The sequence below is a fragment of the Python bivittatus genome, unplaced genomic scaffold (assembly GCF_059951505.1).
Source record: "Python bivittatus isolate LINGU-HERP-01145 unplaced genomic scaffold, Pbiv_v1 ctg000210_np1212, whole genome shotgun sequence".
Classification (NCBI taxonomy): domain Eukaryota; kingdom Metazoa; phylum Chordata; class Lepidosauria; order Squamata; family Pythonidae; genus Python; species Python bivittatus.
Genome location: NW_028277053.1, coordinates 14,817,923 through 14,836,729, shown reverse-complemented (window position 1 = coordinate 14,836,729; position 18,807 = coordinate 14,817,923). Strand labels below are relative to the sequence as shown.

Sequence of the window (18,807 nt, the reverse complement as noted above, 5' to 3'; positions counted from 1 at the left end):
AATGCTCTAACCCTTTGAAATCCAAACACCTTCCTGAACTGTTGTTTTGTGGAAAGTTTGATGTCAGGAGATTAAAATATCCCTCTTTTATGACTTCATGAGGCTTGGTGGACTGGCCAGACAGATGCCCTGTAATAACAATTGTCTCTCGCTGACCCATTTCCCTGCAATTAGGTGGGTTTTCACTGTGCCTCAACATGTATCTTTTTGCAATATCACCCACTCTTGATGAGTCACTTTGTTGACAACACAATGCCCCTCATGTTCCACTTTCAATCATTTCCCTCGCTCATTCAACTTCTGCCTTCTTTCATCTTTGTACACATGACACATTTTTCAGCAAAGGAAAAAAAAAAGGCAGAGCGCAAGTTGAGATTAAACGCTGTCTTTAGATTTATGGATGACAGTCTCAAGGGACTTCTGCAAATTCAAACAGTCCAAAGTTGTTTGTTTTAGAGAATGCTGATGAGACAGTAAATAGTAAACTATAACATGTAGATAGAGCAGGCAGAAGCAAGGTGAGGAGTCAAGGGAAGTAAAACAATGGAGAAAATTCCAGGTTTAACTTTAGATAAGTAAAAAGAAATTAAGGATGGCTTCGTAGTTCGTTGGACCATAGCTGCTCCTATCAATACTCTGATTAAAAGTCAAAACTCTTGAAAAAAGCAGTTTCATCATTCCTATTTGACTCTTCCATCAGTGGGAACAACTGGTTCTACCTATGGTTGTTTTTAATGGTTTGTCAACCAGAATGTTGGCTGCTGCTGCTTCTTCTTCTTCTTCTTCTTCTTCTTCTTCTTCTTCTTCTTCTTCTTCTTCTTCTTCTTCTTCTTCTTCTTCTTCTTCTTCTTCTTCTTCTTCTTCTTCTTCTTCTTCTTCTTCTTCTTCTTCTTCTTCTTCTTCTTCTTCTTCTCTGAATGTTAAGATAGTTTCAGAATCCAGAGTGGCATATGTAAGCATAAGCACATAAAAGGGTACGTGTTACCTTTTAAAAATAAAGTTTCTGACAGGGTTTTTAGACTAAGTCGCAAACCTACACAACAGTCTTCCTTTTCTCTTTTATATGTCAATTGCTCAGTAGTGGTCATGTGGTTTTCTCTTGTGAGGAATATATACATTTCTAACTTAGAAATTAACCGATACTTTCTCACTGTAAATTTGAGGACCATAAAAGCAAATGAAAAGCTTCTTTCTTTGGTCAAGGTTTCAGACTGAAACATGAGAAAATGTGCAAACCTACTTAAGAGATAAATGCAAAAATCATGTTATAGGCTATAACAAAGCAGGAAAAACACCTCCCTATAGTGAAGTCACTTTCAACATCTGTGAAAAATGATTTTAAAGAGTCATTAACTTGATGCATGAACAGATTAAGGGTGTGACTAATACAGAAAGAAAGTGTCAGATGGTACCCAATCAAAAAGCTTAGTGAAAATATGCAGCCTTTTCCTTCTTAACTGACCTTTTATGGACAGAAGAATTATGCGGAAAATATAGGAAATTTACAGCGGAGGGCACTCTCCAGATCCCTTGTATAATTCTTTGAATGAGATAGGGCAATGGCAGAATAAAATCCTGATCTGGAAGGGTCTTCTGTTCAGACAGGTATTTCTCTTCAAGTTCTGAGACTTTGTACTTTTCCAAGCATTGACATTTTTCAGTTGCAAACCTCTCACTGTTTTACAGAACAACTTACTGTATCTCGTTGATATCTTGCCACCATACACCATACATACATCTCTATTCCCACTGGTTTACTCAGTAGTAAACTGAGCCACCATTTTTACTTTTTTGACCCCCCATGGAAACCCCCCATATGCCTTGGGGTTATTTGTGTGTCCACGTATTGTGTGTTTCTGGCCTATAAACAGATTGGCACATCAACAGTAATGTTCATTATACCTTAACCCCCATTACAGAATGTCTGTGGTTTGGGCTACCTATAAGTTGTAAAGGATTCAAGTAAAACAACATACTTTACTATATCCTTAGAGAATAGACTTTGGAGGAATACTGTGGGTATAATGTTCTTGAAGCTACAGAATGGTGACTGGAATGGCATACAACTTCAAACTGTAGCAACTCAACTGTTAGTAAAATGATCTCAGACCTTCCTCACTGCCCACATGGGGTCAAAGCCCATCCATAAACATCTCAAAAAGTTGACCAATGTCCTGTAGAGAGAAATTCCTCTATTATCATTACATCATCAGTATCTTTCTTGCATCAAAGTGTGAATGAAAAGAAAAGCAACAATTATGCCTTGAAAAAGTAGATGTTATCCAATAATGAAGAAAAAATGAAGCTAAAATACTCTTTTTGTTCAGTTTGAAAGTCTTAGTTAATTTAATAACATAGTATCTTATCCAATCAAACTTTATATGAATCACACTTGGCTTTTCCTAAAAGATGAATTCATCCATTCAAATCACCTTGAAACCATCTGTCACTGTAATGTTCACTTTTATAAATCAGGTGATTTCTAGAATTTCTGCTAGCACAGAAAAGCTAACTGACAGTAAGCCAGTGTAATGTACCAGAATTTTAAACTTCCTATTTAATTTCTTAAACACCTTAGACTTCATTGGAGTGAATCTTTCCAATCAGAGAGCGATGCATCATTAATTTCATCTTCATTCTGCAGATATGTCATATCGTGTTCTGTCAATAACATTTTAAAGCAGCGAGCTACTCTTCCCTGTGCAATGTGTTCATTACCTTTTGTAAATATTATGGGTTGGATTTAGTGCAAATTAACCATTTTAGGCTTCGTTGAATTCAGTAGAAATTGAAAGCACACGCTTAAGTTTCCCATGCAGAAATCAATAGGCTACCACTAGTTAACTTGGACTAGACTGTGTCATGAAGTGTAAGGGGAGACAAAATCAGTATTTTATATTACCAAACAAGTTAAGTTGTGCTCATTAGATTAATATTAATATTTTCCCCTTTATAAAGTTGCATGCATGTATCTCTTCTTCCAATAGCCCACCCCTTATCCACTTCCAAACCCATAAATCATTAATGTTTCAGTCCAGTTGTCAGCAAAAAGTCATAAAGGGGTTCCAAAACTTTATCAAATTGTATCTTGCTTTAACCCTGGTCAAACAAATTGGATTTAAATACCTTGCTTTTGCTTTTAACAGTCTTAGTATTTGATCCATTTAAATGTTCTATTATATTTTGATCTTCCTTCCTTTCTTTCTCCTGTCTCTGAAGTTGCTTCAAGGCTTTAGCTACCCCTTTTTGTAAATCCATCAAGAAGTTGTTCTCTGAGTCATTATCTTGGCTTGTCACTTGTATTTCCATTTTAACCGCCATCTCTATCTCGTAATCCACAATTTCTTTATTTTCTAGTAAATCTGCACTTCCAGGTGAGGAATGGTGAACTAGCACATCTCTGATAGAGGGGAGCAGCAACCGTGGCAAAGACTGTGGCAAAAAAGGACTGCCAAGCAGACCACTCCCATGATACTCTCTGGATAAGGAGAGGATGAGAGATTGCCCACTTGTGCTCCAAACAGCAGCTCCTCATGAGGAGACCACAGAACAGTTGTTTCCCATGAGTTTGAGTGCCAGGAGATGAAAGGGATCATTATGCTGTCAGTCATGGTGGAGTCTTTTAAAGACATTGAGTTGGCTAACCTCACTTTCTAATCCCTTTTGGAAATTACCTATTTAACTATATTAAGGATACTAGAGATCTTCAAAACGACAAGTCTGAAAAGCCACCTGGTGAGTTTACCTTCATTCTTGAACAAAAGAAAAATTAACTATAAGCTTAAGAACTAAGGAATAGAAATAAATGGCAAAAAGCTAGATAAGAATTTAATTTAAGAAAGATATAAAGTGACTAAGGGGCTTGAAAAATTTGGAAACTTAGGACTTTTGCTAAAAGATTTGGGGGGGATTAAATTAATAAATAATGCCTTTGTGGGAATACCATTTTTTTTTTTATTTAGTCTATCAAACTAACAACAGAGACTCGAGCTTTTATGATTTCAGAAATTAGACACTAGAGGGGACTAAAGACTCCATGCAGGGGGGAAAAAAATTCTGTCTCTCATTTTTGAATTGAAGAGTAAGCATTGGATTATACAAAATGACAGATCATGCTGCAAAATGTGAGTAATTTCAAGACGCTTCTGAAGAATGGGGACAGAGACTTGTAGCTACAGTGGCAAAAATAATGTTTACTTATATGAATGCATTATTTGCAAAAGAAGAAAGGAAAGCTGTCAGAAAAAACGCTTGTCTCCCATAGCATCTGCTGATTCAGTACTGCAGGGTTGGTGTGCTCCAGGTTCCTTTAATTAAACAATGCCATATATTGGGACCCCAGAGGTCCACCTTCTCCAGAGCAGCCCCTGCCCTCCAGGATGAGGTTCCCCCAAGATCCAGATGGCCCCCACTCTGCTGTTGTTCAGAAGAGCATGAAGACCTGGCTCTTCTCCCAGGCTTTGGCAAGGGAGAGTGAAGCCTCCTTGGGTTGTGTAGGTTTGTTTCTTTTTTTGGTCCTGTCTGGTTCATGTCAGCTTTGCCATGTTTTATTATTTATTTTTTGTCCATTACTGTATTTGTTTACCATTTTTAATGTTTTTATTTGTGAACCATTCGGAGTCCCCGGCATAGAAATTTAAATAAATAAATAAAATTTCAAAGAATTGAGATCTTTTCAACAGCCAAACTGTACAGCAAAGAAACTGTTCATGTAACAGGGGTTTTTTCCCCCCTTCATTTGGGTAGGGGAAAAGAATGTGTGGTTCTGCCTATATCTCTCAGTTAATTTTCTTGGGCTATTAAAAATGGCACATGGCCCCTGTTGGTAACAATTTTTTCTTTTCTCTTAATGCTTGGAAATCTTTAAACCAGAATGTTTTTGCTCCTTTTAAGCCATTATATTTTCCTCTAATGTTATGGTGGCCTAAGGCAATTATTTCTTTATAGAAGTGAAGAGAGAGAGAGGGAGAGAGAGAAGGGGGGAAAAGGAAGGAAGGAAGGAAGGAAGGAAGGAAGGAAGGAAGGAAGGAAGGAAGGAAGGAAGGAAGGAAGGAAGGAAGGAAGGAAGGAGCACAACACAGGAAAAAAATGTTAACCAACTATTAATTTATTAATCTGATTCCCTTTACTTATTTACATGCAAAAGTAGCTGTTCTCTTTGTCACATTCTCTATTGAATTCCATTTGGTTTATTTCTTAAAAGAAGAAAAGAAAAATGGAAAAGCAGTTGAAGCACTCTGTGGTTCTCGCTTGCTTTCTCTGTGATTTATTCAAGTCAAAATTCATGAATTACAGGATTCATAATTGGCTTCAGTTGGCTTCAAGCAAAAAACAAGCTGTGTCACTGAACATCAAGTTCTTCTAGTGCAACCTTTAGAGGCAGCATATAGCATGTCAAGTTTTTAAGCACAATTGATTGGATCTACAGTGCCATATTCATTTTCAACATAGTTTCTACTTTAAAACACTTGCCTAATTACTAAATAGCTTTGTGAAAGAAATAATTTGCAATAATTTGCTGTTATTTCTTAGCTTGAGTAATAGTGGATGTTTGGGATAGGTTTCTTCTGCAAGTTGAAAGATGTATGTTATAGGACATGTCAAAGCAAGGCTTAAGATTCGCTGACCCCTCAAATCCCTGTAACAAATGGCTTGCATTTATGTCATCTACTGAACCCACTCAGTCCTAACCCATAAGTTCTGCTCCATGTAACCTTTAATTAATGAAATGTATGGAAAAACCTATACACATTTTATTACTATTCACTCTCATCACCTTGAAATTTCTCAGATAGGTTGCCTAGAGGGAAACTTTCAAATGTTAGTTTTGGTGAGTTTCATATTGATCCCTTTTTAGCCATCTCAGGCAAGAATATATGTGAACTGATTATTTCACAGCTCATTTTTGCTGCAGTAGGGGCAAAAAAAAAAAAAATGGTTTACACTGAGGGGAGCTGAGGGGAGAGCTGGGAAGATCTAATTTATTTTATTTATTAAGTTATTTCAGCTCTTCCCTTCCAAGTATTCACTGTGTCCCACTACAGATTTGAGAGTTAAGAAAGGGGACTGCCAATCTTCCAAAACTAGCATCCTCTTTAGTGTTTTCCAAAGTTGGCAATTTTAAGATGTGTGGCCCTCAACTCCCAGAATTCCCCAGTCAGCATGGAGTTCTGGGAGTTGGCTGGGGAATTCTGGGAGCTGAAGGCCACATCTTAACGTGGCAAGTTTGAGAAATGTTACTCTAGATGGTTAGAAATGCAACTGCCAGAATTTCAGTGCTTGTTCCTTTTGCTTTTTTTAAATTTCCCAGGCTTTTAAATCATAATCCCAAAGGTTTTAATGGTTTAAACTGTTGGTAAACTGCTGAAGATATGAAGATCATTCCCTTTGAAAAGGGCAAGGCGTGATCCTAAGACCTGGTGTGTGCAAAACTAGACTTTAGCCCTGGCTATGAGCTTTACCCCTTGTTCGAGAGGTAGAGGAGATAGGAACGTTAGATGTAGAAATCAGCCTGGGAAATGAAGTATTCATTTCATCTCACCTACGAAGCTTTCACCAGGATCCAGGGAGCCTCAGAAAGTTCAGTGGAGCAACTTACCAAACACCTAAAGAGAACAACTGGGACCATTTTTTTCCTAGCATAATTTGCAGCCAATCCAGGTCAAAGGAGAGGTCTGTAACAATCAGCAACAGCACACGTTAAGAGCTTTTGCTCAGTTGCTTGTAAAGAACAACTGGGCAGGAGGAATTGTAAGAGTACCCTTAAAGGCTCATAGCCACTCTTAAGTTCCCAAGGAATATAAAGTTAGTCTATTGCAGGAAAGACGTCTGTAGCTCCAGAACAATTTACACATAGATTGTGGGGTAAGTTTTCTATAATTAGAATCGATTTCATCAACTTGGAAAGGCCAGTCAAAAGCTTTGCTAAGAGAAGAAACTGACTGGCAGAAACAGTAAAACTTACTTAGACAATTCTGGTAAACCGTCTGCGCAGTTAGTAGGGTAACGTAATTTCTATGTTAAATAAAATAAAAGTTAAATAAAAAAGGTCAATCCTGACTGGCTCCCCAGATGTTTTTATGCAGTTTTCATAGTATGGAAGTGGCTTGCTTAGTGCCTTCCTTCAAAGTGTCCTTAGATTTAGTAATTGTAGCTCTAGTATACAACCATTGGATTTCCTGGAAGGGCCCGATCCAAATGCTGGCTAGGCCTGGTCCTTCTTAGTTTCTAACCCTGCTGCTGTATGCTGGGTGGAAATCAAATATACCCACATAAATCCAAGGCAAATGGCGGGGCCATTTTCATTGTCTACATATTCCACTTTTACTAAACAAAAGATATAAATGAGTCAGCAAGATTGCCACCAGCCTCCATATCTGTATCTATGTAACATGTTTCAATAATACTGCAAAAAACCAAATTTCCATATGGCTTTTAATTCATATTTCATTTCATGACTGTGCTATTCTCGTTCCATAAAAACTATTACAAGTTTAGTACTCCTAGAATCCATAAATGAAAACATGTTAGAAAATAAGCAATACTGTATATCAGGAACTAATATGAAGGGACGTTTGTATAAAATCAATACGTATGCCTAATGCCAAAATGTAAAGATTATATGGTAGTTTATCTACAGAGTAAGCTGTCACATTATAAAATCTAATTCAACGCATAACCGTTTCATTTAAAAACTTCTAAGCGTTGGTTATTTCTTAATAGAAATATCAAATTTTATTTCTTATAAAATATCAAAGAACTGTGTGGCACTAATCCAAATTGCTTATTTGTCTTTTAATGGAGTTTAACCACAAATCAAAAAGCATTTGAACAATATTTTACTGGTGGGGGGTGGGGGGGAGCTTATGTTTGTGTTTTAAAACCACTGAACAGTGCTAAGCCTCTGGCATTTGGAATGAACTCGGATATATTCTACAGGAATTTCTTGCACTGAGCAGAATGTAACACCTCCTATTGTTAGTTCTGCGGAAATCTGAGATTATTTTAGTGTGATATCTGCTATCTTACAATCAGTAACAGACTTCATGCAGCATCTTAAGTCAACTGAGCTTTAAATTGGCCACCAGAGATGGACATGTCTGTTGCCTGAAGCCATGGGAAAGAATTTCCACTAATAAATTCTAAGGTAATTCAGCAATTTACCAAGGATGAAACTCCTGACACTCATTTGATAGATACAGTTCTGACCTTCAAATTAAATCAATGAATATCTACCAGATATATGAAAAACAAGCAGTGTTCCAGGTACAAGAAGGAAAAATCAGATAGACAAATACAGACAACTTCAGCATTGCATTTATTTGTTAACAGGATTTATAATCCACCCCAATCAATACAGACTCTGAGCAGCGAACAACATAGTTCAAACTGTGCAAAATACTTACATGCGTATTTTCTATTTATGTATCATTTTTAATTTTTTTAAGACCTGTGCATCTTCTCCCTACTGTAAATGCTATTTTTTTTTCTTTGCAGCCACCTGAAACCTGCCCCACCACCTGGGCTTCCTGCTACTGCTTGGTCCCATCCTGATCAATATACACAATCTGTTTTCCTATTCTCGAAAATCCACACTGGGATTTAAACAATTCAGATTTTTTTTTAATTGCTAACACTTGTTGTGATCTGTTTCTGAATTATTACCTTATGTAGCTCATTATATTTGGCAGGTTTTTTTTAAAAAGGAGGAAGAAAATTCACATTTTCCAGCAAAGTAGCACCCTGCTGAATCAAAGATATAACAACTAGAATATTGCAATCCTGCTGAAATGGAAATGCCAAAGTTGAGAATTTGGAAAAACTGAGAAAGCATCATTGATGGAACAGTAAGGAAAGAGACATACTGCGGGTCTAAACATGGGCATGGCTATTCAAAGAATGTAATGTTGGTCTCCAAAGGAGCTACATTTCAGTACCAAAGGCAATCTTTTGTCCATATGATGCCAGCCTTATCACACAGGCAAACACAATGTAGTTTTTTCTGACTCCTGGGCCCAGAGAGGATAGTCAAACCAGGGTTCAAACTGTATATATTGTGCCTTTGTGCTTACCTCGGGACAAATAATACTGACAAAACCAAGTGCAACCACATTGATCAGACTCTGAAGCTTTAGGAAGGAAGATGAAGAACATGGAGGATTTTGGACACAAAGACTGGGAAGAATGCATCTGGCCAGAACATGCTGCGCTTGATCAGAATGTGCTATAAGGACTTGTCCAGTACATGAGAAAATGCAAAAATAGCTATACTGGGGCCTATTCAGTTGGAAAAAAAAAAATAAGGATGACATTGACTGACAAAATTTGTGGTCTATATACTCAATGCTCAAACTATTCAGAAAGAACAACATTAGTTTTATGTTGTCTTGAAGGTTCCCCATGCCTCTCAGCTGCAAAAGCTGGCAGGGGTTTCTACACTGTTGCTCTGCTGAGGAGTTGCAAAATACAGCAACTCAGGACTCTCCTTTTTTTGCTCCACAAGACAGTTTTGTGGGTGTGTTTGTGAAGGTTTTAGGCAATCTTTCATAAATGCCTAAGTTCATCAAACCCTGATATCTATTAGGTGAATTCACTGTTGATCTGAAATTTCGTTCAGTGCTCATCAACAGTTCCTCATCTAACTGGAGGGACATGCCATGGGGTTCAGATTTTGGCCAGTAGTCTTCAACATTTTTATTAATAACTTAAATGAAGAGTTGGAGGGAATGTTTATCAAAAAGCTTCTAATATTGATGGTTCTTTATTACCTCCTACATTAGTAGAAGCAGACCTTCATTATTGATTCCTGGAAAGCAATAGTGGAAGATCTTAAGCTTCAAGAAGGCAAAACTTCCTAATGGTAAAAGCAGCTTAGCAGTGAAAGTAACTACCAAGGGAAGTGGTGAGCTCTTTGCTAGATATGCAGCTGGACAGATATCTGTCCAGGATGCTTTAAACTGGATTCCTAGTACTGGACTAGGGTTTGGACTTGGTGGCCTAAATAGCTCCTTCCAATTCTGGGAGGCAATGGTTTGATTATTTTGTTGCTGTTGTACAACTGGGCAGCCAGCTGACCTTAAGAGAGCTAAAGAGAGCTCCAATAATCATAATATGTTCTACTATTTAACCTTTGTCTGCTAATGGAAGCAACTTGATACAAAGGATGCTACCTCCACCAGACCAAGCCGTGAGCCCTAAAGCAGACCGCAAAATAGAGCTTGAAGCAAAAGAGCCAATTGTGATGGCTCGCAGCCTTCCATGTCTTAAGCCACACTGGTCACCATGTCCAAGAACTTGGCTTCCACTAAGAAATAAATAAAAAGCACGCTCTTTCAGAGAAGGATATTTAAGTGTTTACATGCACTTTGATCCTTTCCATCTACTTTATCCATTGTCTTCACATATCCAAAGAACATGAGTTTCTACTTCCCCATCATTGCTCCAAGCAAGCAGCCAGCCTTTATTTGGGTCAGGACAAACTGACTGGTACTCTTAGAAATTGTTCCCAAATCTGTTCTTTGAACATATGTAATGATCTAGACTCTTCCAGAAAGTGTCTAGTTTTCATAGCCACGGAAACCCCATGGCTTTAACTATTCTGGTTTTATTGTCATTGAAATAACTTTATCCTTCACAATCTTCGCTAAGTTTGCCAATGCCTTTCTCTCCATCATAAACTCTTGTTTACTTCTCCAGCACTCCATCTATCTTCATCTATTCTTGTGTCCAGGCAAGGGAAAAAACCTGTCCACTATCTTCATGTCTTCACTTAAATCCACTGTAAGTTTACAAAGGATCTTGTTGACTTTCCTTGTGCTTTCTGAATATTTAATTCAAGCCACATTTTTCACTTTCCTTTTTACTTTCATAATAAGCATTTTTTTAACCTTCAGCTAACAAAGTGCTGTCATCTGCACATCTCAAACTGTTGATATGTTGATTCTAGCTGTTATTTCTTTCCATAATTAAAGAACTATAGAGAAAAAAACATACATCATTGTCTTACTCCCTTTTCTATTCTGAACTATTCTGTTTCTCAAAATTCAGTTTTTATCTTAGCTTTCTGTGCAGTGTAAAGTTTTCTCAGAAGATTAATCCAGCATTCTGCTACACCCATTAACTTTAATGTGTTCCACATTCTAACATGATCCACATGGTCTTAAGCATAGCTAATCACTGAAGCCAAGATAAACCTTCTTGTATTCTCCTGCTCTCTCCATTTTCCATTTTATGTTAGATATTTGATCTCATGTCCATCTGCCTTTCCGAAAACCTGCCTGTTCATTTGGCTTCTCTTCCTTGGCTCAAGGTTCATTTGGCATCACTTCCTTGGCTCAAGGAACATTTGTTTAACTATTCTTTCTACAGTCATTTTCCATTTATGATAAAGACTCAGTAAAAGTTTCAGGGACTTACCTTGTGTTCCACCAGGCTGACTTCTGAATCCCACCTGTAGAACATGGTGAGAGAAAGAAAAAAACCCACATTGAGCAACATGACCAGCATGTGCCTTAAATTAAAAATAGGAAAGAGGAGGGAAAGTGATTCAAGCAGAAAAACCCCTCTCTTCTCTTCCATGTAGGTGGGTTTTTCAGAAACTACTGAAACCCTAGGGCTGGTCTGACCATGAATATGGAAGATATAAATATGATAAATACATTTTAAAGTACGAAAAAAAAATTAGATAGTAACCCTTGATTTAACATTGCATGTTCATTTAAATAGTCTAATATACTATCAAGGGTTTCCAGCCCTAAAATTGGGTAAAAGCATTCATTTCTCCTTTTTATCAGGAAATGAGATTTTTTGGTATATTCTTAACTCCATGAAAAGATACAAAGGATACTAATAGGCTGGGTAAGGATTACACCAATGGTAACATAAATATCACAGTGGTGATTTATAGCATCTTCTAGCCATACAGTGACAACAACCACAAGGGCAGAGAGATTTCAGTGGTCATTTCTGAATGGAAGAGCAGGTTTATTCTGCTGAAATTTTAATATAAACTTCCTGCATTAACACTTCCGATACATGAACTGGGGCATGCTTAAATTCCTAAATCTGCACATTTTAGATTTCTGTAATGGAGTTCACCATGTGGGAAAATAAATGTGCATCTTAGAAGAAAAGATTACAAATACGCATTGACTGATAAACTGAATCTATTGCATGTAAAAAAAAAAAATCCATGTATTAGAAGAAGTACACAGGAAAATGTAATCTTTTTATGCAGTTTTTTTTAACTGCCAATTAAACAAAAATGAACGAGGCAGATTTCTCCTTTTACAAACAATAGCTGATTAGTAAGTCAGTTTGTGGAACCCTTTGTGAGTCTGCAATAAACAAGAGGAAGCAGGTGTTTTGTTCAAGAATCCTTAGTTCTTTCTAAACTTATGACCTTCTTTTAATTCTTCTTCATCTTTAGGAAAAAATAATTGTGTCTCTGTAAGCGTTGTTCCCTCCTTCTTCATATTCTGTTGCTTTAATTGCCAGAGATTCTGGACCATTTCTCTAAGCCTTTTCCACACAGTTTCCTTATTCAGCTAAATAAAACCTTTCTCGATTGACCGAGGAACTGATGCGGTATTTATTCCATACTGAACTCCAGTGTGGCAGTGACAGCTTTAAATTATTTCTTTACGGTGAGTTATTATAAAGTTATTTCCTGCAACAAGCCTGAGGATAAGGGACTTTATCCTCAACATCTCCAAATGAGGCTAGGTGAGAGACAATCTGAAAGCTCCCACAAGCCTCCAGGAGTGAAGAGAGATTTTGGGTGTTTGGGTCCAAATGCACCAAATACCCTGCACCCCACTGGCTCAGAGGACGTTCATCTTTTCTGTATTTATTCATTTATTTCTGTTCTTTTGGACCAAGCATTGTGGCCTCTTTAAAAGTGAAAATAAATGACAGCTGATAAACCCCAAAAGTGCTCTGCACTTAAAAAAATCAATTTGTATATTCAAGAAGAAGAAGGAGGAGCAGGAGCAGGGGAAAGAAAATGAAAAAAAAGGAAAAGGGAAAAAGGGAAAAAGGAAAAAGGAAAAAAAAGAAGAAAGAAAAAGAAAGAAAGAAAGAAAGAAAGAAAGAAAGAAAGAAAGAAAGAAAGAAAGAAAGCAAACTCCTTAAGTTTTTAGAGTATTTTAAGTTTTTTAAATTTAATATACCCCTCCCCAAACCATCAAAACTGTATTCTATTTTTATGTATTGTGTAGGCAGAATAATAAAAATCAAGAGTTTCCATTAAAGGAGGAGAGTCATACTTGTTTCATAAGCCACCATTTAAGCTTAGCTTACATTCATGAATTTTGAAAGTGCATCTGTGAACTAGCCTTAAAAAGTAACTGTGCTCTGAACTTAATTATTTAAAAAGGCACTTAACTATTATGGGTATAAAGCTAGATGTTTCTGCTGGCTTACAGTAAAATATTGTTCAGAATTCTAGCAATGGCTTTGAATTATGTCCACTGAATTATTGTACTACAGTAGTAGATTGTATCTTTAAAGGTTTAGGACAGATCTTGACTGAAATCTAATGTATGTTTCTCTGGAAGTAAGCTTTACTTAATTCATTGGGATATTTTACTAATTAAATGAGGAGAGGTTTACACTGTAAATGTCACTTAAGCTGTAGGAAATTCCCTAGCAAGGGCTGAGCATTTATAGTTTACAAAACATTGGATGCAGGTCAAGTAAACATCAACATGGCACTCCTAAAAAGTAGGGCAACACCTGCCCTTTCTTATGCCAAATAAGCAATACTTCGATATTGATGCAGTATCAAATGGTACCATACAAACAGAATACAATTCAAATAAGATACAATTTTAACTGCAGCCAGAGCAAAGATGTTTATGAGATGGCAACATGTAATCCACCTTATCTTGACTTGTCTTGAGACAGGATGTGAATGGAAGACCAACAGGAATTCCAGGCTGTACATTAGTTTGGGAAAAAATATTCCAGAAGAAGACAGTGGCCAACCACTTCTGTATGGCTGCCAAAAAACCTACATGGACATACCCTTGAAGTCACAGGAGCTGAACTTTCACTCAACTTGAAAACTATTTTCCTAATCTGGGGGAAAATGCCTTCACTGTGATCCCAGCTGAATCATGGTCAAAAGGAAAAAAATCCTATTCATGGGAGTTTTTCCCCAGGCAAATTAGTGCTGCAGGGAGGCATCAATTTGAGACTGAATGATGGATCCAAAGAATTGGAAGATGCCACAGAGGTCTTTGAGTCCAATTCCCATCCCTGTTCAGGTTCCACTAAAATAATCTCTGAAATATGACTTTCAGCCTCTGTTTGAAACCTCCAGCAAGGGAGAACATTTTTACCCACTGGTTCTGGTCAGTGCAGACTATGTCCACCCCCCTTCTGTGTGACAAGCCTTCAAGTGTTTGAAGACCACTATCTTGTCACCCTTCTTGTCTTTTGTAAGCTAAACATACCCAGGGCCTTTAACCATTCTTCATAGAGCTTGATTTTTAAAGCCTCACCATTTTGATAGCTCTCTTGAACTCATTCCAGTTTGTCCCTCCCCTGACATTTCTAGTTGTGAATGCAGTACTCTAAATGGGGTCTGACCAGGGTTGGGTACAGTGAAATCTGTGATCTGGACTACATGTTCCTGTCAGTGCCCCCCAAGATACCACTGCTCTTTTTAGCAGCTGCATGATACTACTTGCTTATGTTTTACAAGGATACCCGTCACAGTTGGGGTAGCAGCAACAACAAGAAGAAGAGGGGTTAGACCTTTGTCCCCACTCACTCCCTTGCTGTTTAGAACTGAAATAAAATAATTTCATTATGATTTCTCTGGGCTCATTGATGTAACAAGAAATACAGATGCTTGAACTTCAAACCAAGTATACTTGAAATTGGCATTTAGAGTATACGCTAATCCTTAAGAACAATAGTACATTTTGCAGAGGACTTTAAGCTAATTCCTCATTATAACTTTACTATTCAAGCTTTAATAGTTGCTAAATTGAAAAACAAAGCCAGTCCCCTCTCCCCTTTTCCCTCTTCAAGTTACACAGAATCATTTCCAACTGGATAATTAACTCTGGTTATTTGACCTGCACCACCAGAAGATGCCTGCACCTGACTTTGGTTTCTCTAAAATGGATTGATCAGAATTAATTACCTTTCCACTAAACAAAATTAAATTTCAGAGATTCCTACAGTATTACATATCAAGAGATCTATTTTTCAAAGTCTCTTTCCCTCAATGCAGCAGCATGTTATGGGAAGACATTAGCCCATGATAAAGGAACAGTTTCCAAATACCCAGGTGGATAACTAAATAAATGCCAAGCCTGAGGCTACTCATAGTCCAATGCTTTCAAAAGTTGTCTGGATAACTCAATTATTCACAAAGATGTAGCACTGTGCAAAAAGACTCTAGCATTATTATTTTTTTTTCAAATGCAGGTAAGGAAAAGTTTCTTGTGGGGTTACACAAACTCTGTTCAGTCCGTTACATGCTATCATGGTGTCCATGACTGAGTCAATTCCTAGAGAGACTCTGCAAAAACCTAATCTGTAGGTCCCATTGCCTTTGTGGGTTATTCTGGTTTCTTGCATCCCAACTCCTTTGTGGGTTATTCTGGTTTCTTGCATCCCAACTCCAGCTGCCATACATGGTGGTAGAGATGAAAAAGGGGCAGAATTGTCTGGATGCATTAGAGGAAGAGAAAGCTCCTTGAAGCCAGATGTCTGGTGAAATTATGGACTTATCTATGAAGTTTTATTGGCATCCATACAGAAATACTTTGCCACTGCCTTTTTTCTGGGGGTGTTATTTCATGTTTTCAGGCTATCCTACAGCCTAAGCTTTTGTGGTAGTTTTTCATCCAAGAACTAACCCAGCTTCAATCCAATTTTGCCTTTTTCAAGATTAGCCAAGATCAGTGAATTAGCCAGGGAAAGGATGTCTCAGACAGCCATGTTTTCTGAATATGGCCATTATGGCATCTTAATGCAGCTTGACATAGAGCACTTATCAAAAAGCATCCAATTGAAGGGAAAATAATACCTTCATTTATCTAAAGGCCATCACTGTTTGACAAGAGTGATATGCTTAAACAAGGAGCGCTGAGTTCAAGTTGCCATGTAACGTGCTTCAAAAACTGAGCCTGTACAACTGTAATGGGAGCAAGGAATAATCTTGAGGAACAGGATGAAGAGCTACTACCAAAGCGATGGTCAGATAAAAGAAACCTGAGTCTGAGGCAGGAATGTAACGTACATCTACTAAGAAGCTTTATATGTCTCAGTTGACCAAGGACATGATAGGTGGTCAGGGGTGCAGACTTTATGCCAGGCAAGAGGTCTACAGACCAGATGTGTGCTCTTTAGCTGGTCATTAAATGCTATATAAATGTGAGAAAGAAAGAAAATGCAGTATATGTTTGGTGATTTAGAGAAAGCACATGATAAAGCGAACAGGCTTGAGTTTTGGAAAGTTTTGTGTAAATTTGGCATGGAGGGTTGAAATGCTCAATGCTGTAAGAGTGGTAGAGCATAAAATAGAAAAAGCATGTGGGAGAATAAATCAGATGCTTAGTGAATAACAATGGGATTGGTCAATGTTCCTTTGGTAGTTGAATGTATTTATGGATACATATATAAAGAATGCTTGTGGTGACATGAATCTAAGCGTGCTTTTATATGAAAAAGATACAAAATTGTCACCTGATAAATTATTTTCAACAAAGGCTAGTTGGACTGTATGATGCAACAAGGGACATGCTGTATCAAAGACCAGAGGAGTTATGCTGGACAGGGAAAATGAAGTGGGACATGCAGGTTATATAGAATCAATAATTTCTCCTCCAAGACAAACTTGACTTCATGGACACATCCATGCAATTAACTTGGCATCAGTACAGAAATGGTTTGGTATTGCCACCTTCTGGATTTTTTTCTCAACTTCCTCACCTAATTTACAGCCTGGTATTCCCTGGAGTTTCCTATCCAAGTCCTAACCATGCCAGAAGTCAAGATCAATTCTGACTTATTTATCTCCCAGAAATGCTCCTACTATTCTGTAATGATTGCTACAGCAATTTTTACTGAGCCTGAAACAGGCTGAAGAGATTACTCCAGGGATAAACCTGATGAAAATTTTATCTCCCCTCTATGTTTGTTATTTTTTAAAAAAATGTGTGCATGGGGGTGTGTGGGGGTGGGTGGGTGCATGCACACACACACACACACACACCATCATGTTGCAAGCCATGCATAAAGGAAATGTTATGCTTCATCTGTCTTTGTTCCTTTGGTTTAAAAACTCTGTTACAAAAGAAATTATTCGGATTGGTGTTTTTCTTCCTTTCCTGCTTGTGGATTTTCAGTTCATATGATTGCAAAAGTCACTAATGAAGTATCATATATGCCTCAGAATTTTAATATTGTATCATAAATATTTTAACATGCTTTCAAAACCTTCCAGTTGCTCTGCCCTGGAAACAAAAGATAATTGAAAAACTAAAATATAATTAGGACTCCCGCACCCAATTTCTTACAAAATATTAGCCCAAATATTTATCATCTGAAAGATCCAGTAATACGTTTTCTTAGGACTGTCACAAAGATTAGCCTAAAAAAAATTGTCAAGATTGTTTTCTGTCTGGCAGATCACCTGGGAGGATTAATGTTGCAATGATTTGACAAAAAGATTAAATAATAAGAAGCCTATTTTTCACTTCAGCAGTTGCATAACATGCCCACATAAATCAGAAGATGATTTTTCAGAAAATATTCACAGGTGAATAGATGCCTAAGATTATTACAGTTGCAATCTGGCATTTCCCCCCCCCCCCAAAAAAAAAGATTAGCCTAAGTCTGTCCAATTCATCCTAAAATGCAAGTGTACCAACACCTCTTGCTATGGGAACATTCAAAAATCCAAGCATTAACCCTGGTTAAAAACTAAACAAAAAGCACAATAACAGCAACCCTGTTTTTCCCCCTCTTTGAGAATAGTGTCTTTAAAATACAGTCTTCATTTTCGCACATGGTACATCTTTATGCTAACGATCCCTCCCACTTGGATATATATTATATTTAATACAACATATATTATGTTGTAGCTTTTCTTTTGTACTCCTATTCTGCATAAGTATGTATATTTGCTTGTTGGTTTTTGAGATTTGCAGGCTGCCCCAATCTGTTACCACAATAAGAATACAGTATAAACAATGATATCATCAAAGCAGAAGCACCAGAAAAAGTCAACAATCTTCTAAAGGAACATCGCACAAGGGACCATCACTCACTCTGACCCAGAGCGTGGGAACAGAGTAGGTGTTAAGGGCTTGTCTGAATAAGGTCAAGATGGGGTCTGATTGAATCTCACATACACGCACCACACATATGATTGATTGATTAACTCCAATATAGATAAAAATGGAAGCTGTTTCTTAAACTGAGTATTGAAGTGTCCTGATCAGCTGGTAGGCTGCAATGTTTGATCAACATGAACTCCATACTTAAGCATGGTCGCTTGCATAAGGCTCCTGATTATTTGGAATGCAGGCAAGAAGAGGACAGAGAAGTTTAAGCTCTTGCTTTGTCATTTTTCTAATATGCTTAAAACAGAGTGGAATGAGAACTAATTACTCCCTTAAATAGCTAATGCCAAGGACAAGACACTAAGAGCGGTAATATTTTGTGTTTATAAGCAAGACCTCGGACAAAGAAACCTTCATGCTACATGTTAAATAGGAATTGTTAGCTCTCCAGAAATAGAGCTGACACACATTTTTTTTAAAAAAGGAAGAATGTTGGTAATTA

General features: G+C 37.4%; 1 long non-coding RNA gene across 1 annotated transcript in view; it reads right to left on the bottom strand.

Moving 5' to 3' along the window:
- LOC148216170 (uncharacterized) overlaps nucleotides 1–18,807 on the bottom strand; it is a 145,852-nt gene that overhangs the window by 86,550 nt on the left and 40,495 nt on the right. Inside the window, exon 3 of the long non-coding RNA XR_015795928.1 lies at nucleotides 11,416–11,449. This is a non-coding gene — a long non-coding RNA (uncharacterized LOC148216170). The remainder of the gene's footprint in view (nucleotides 1–11,415; nucleotides 11,450–18,807) is intronic.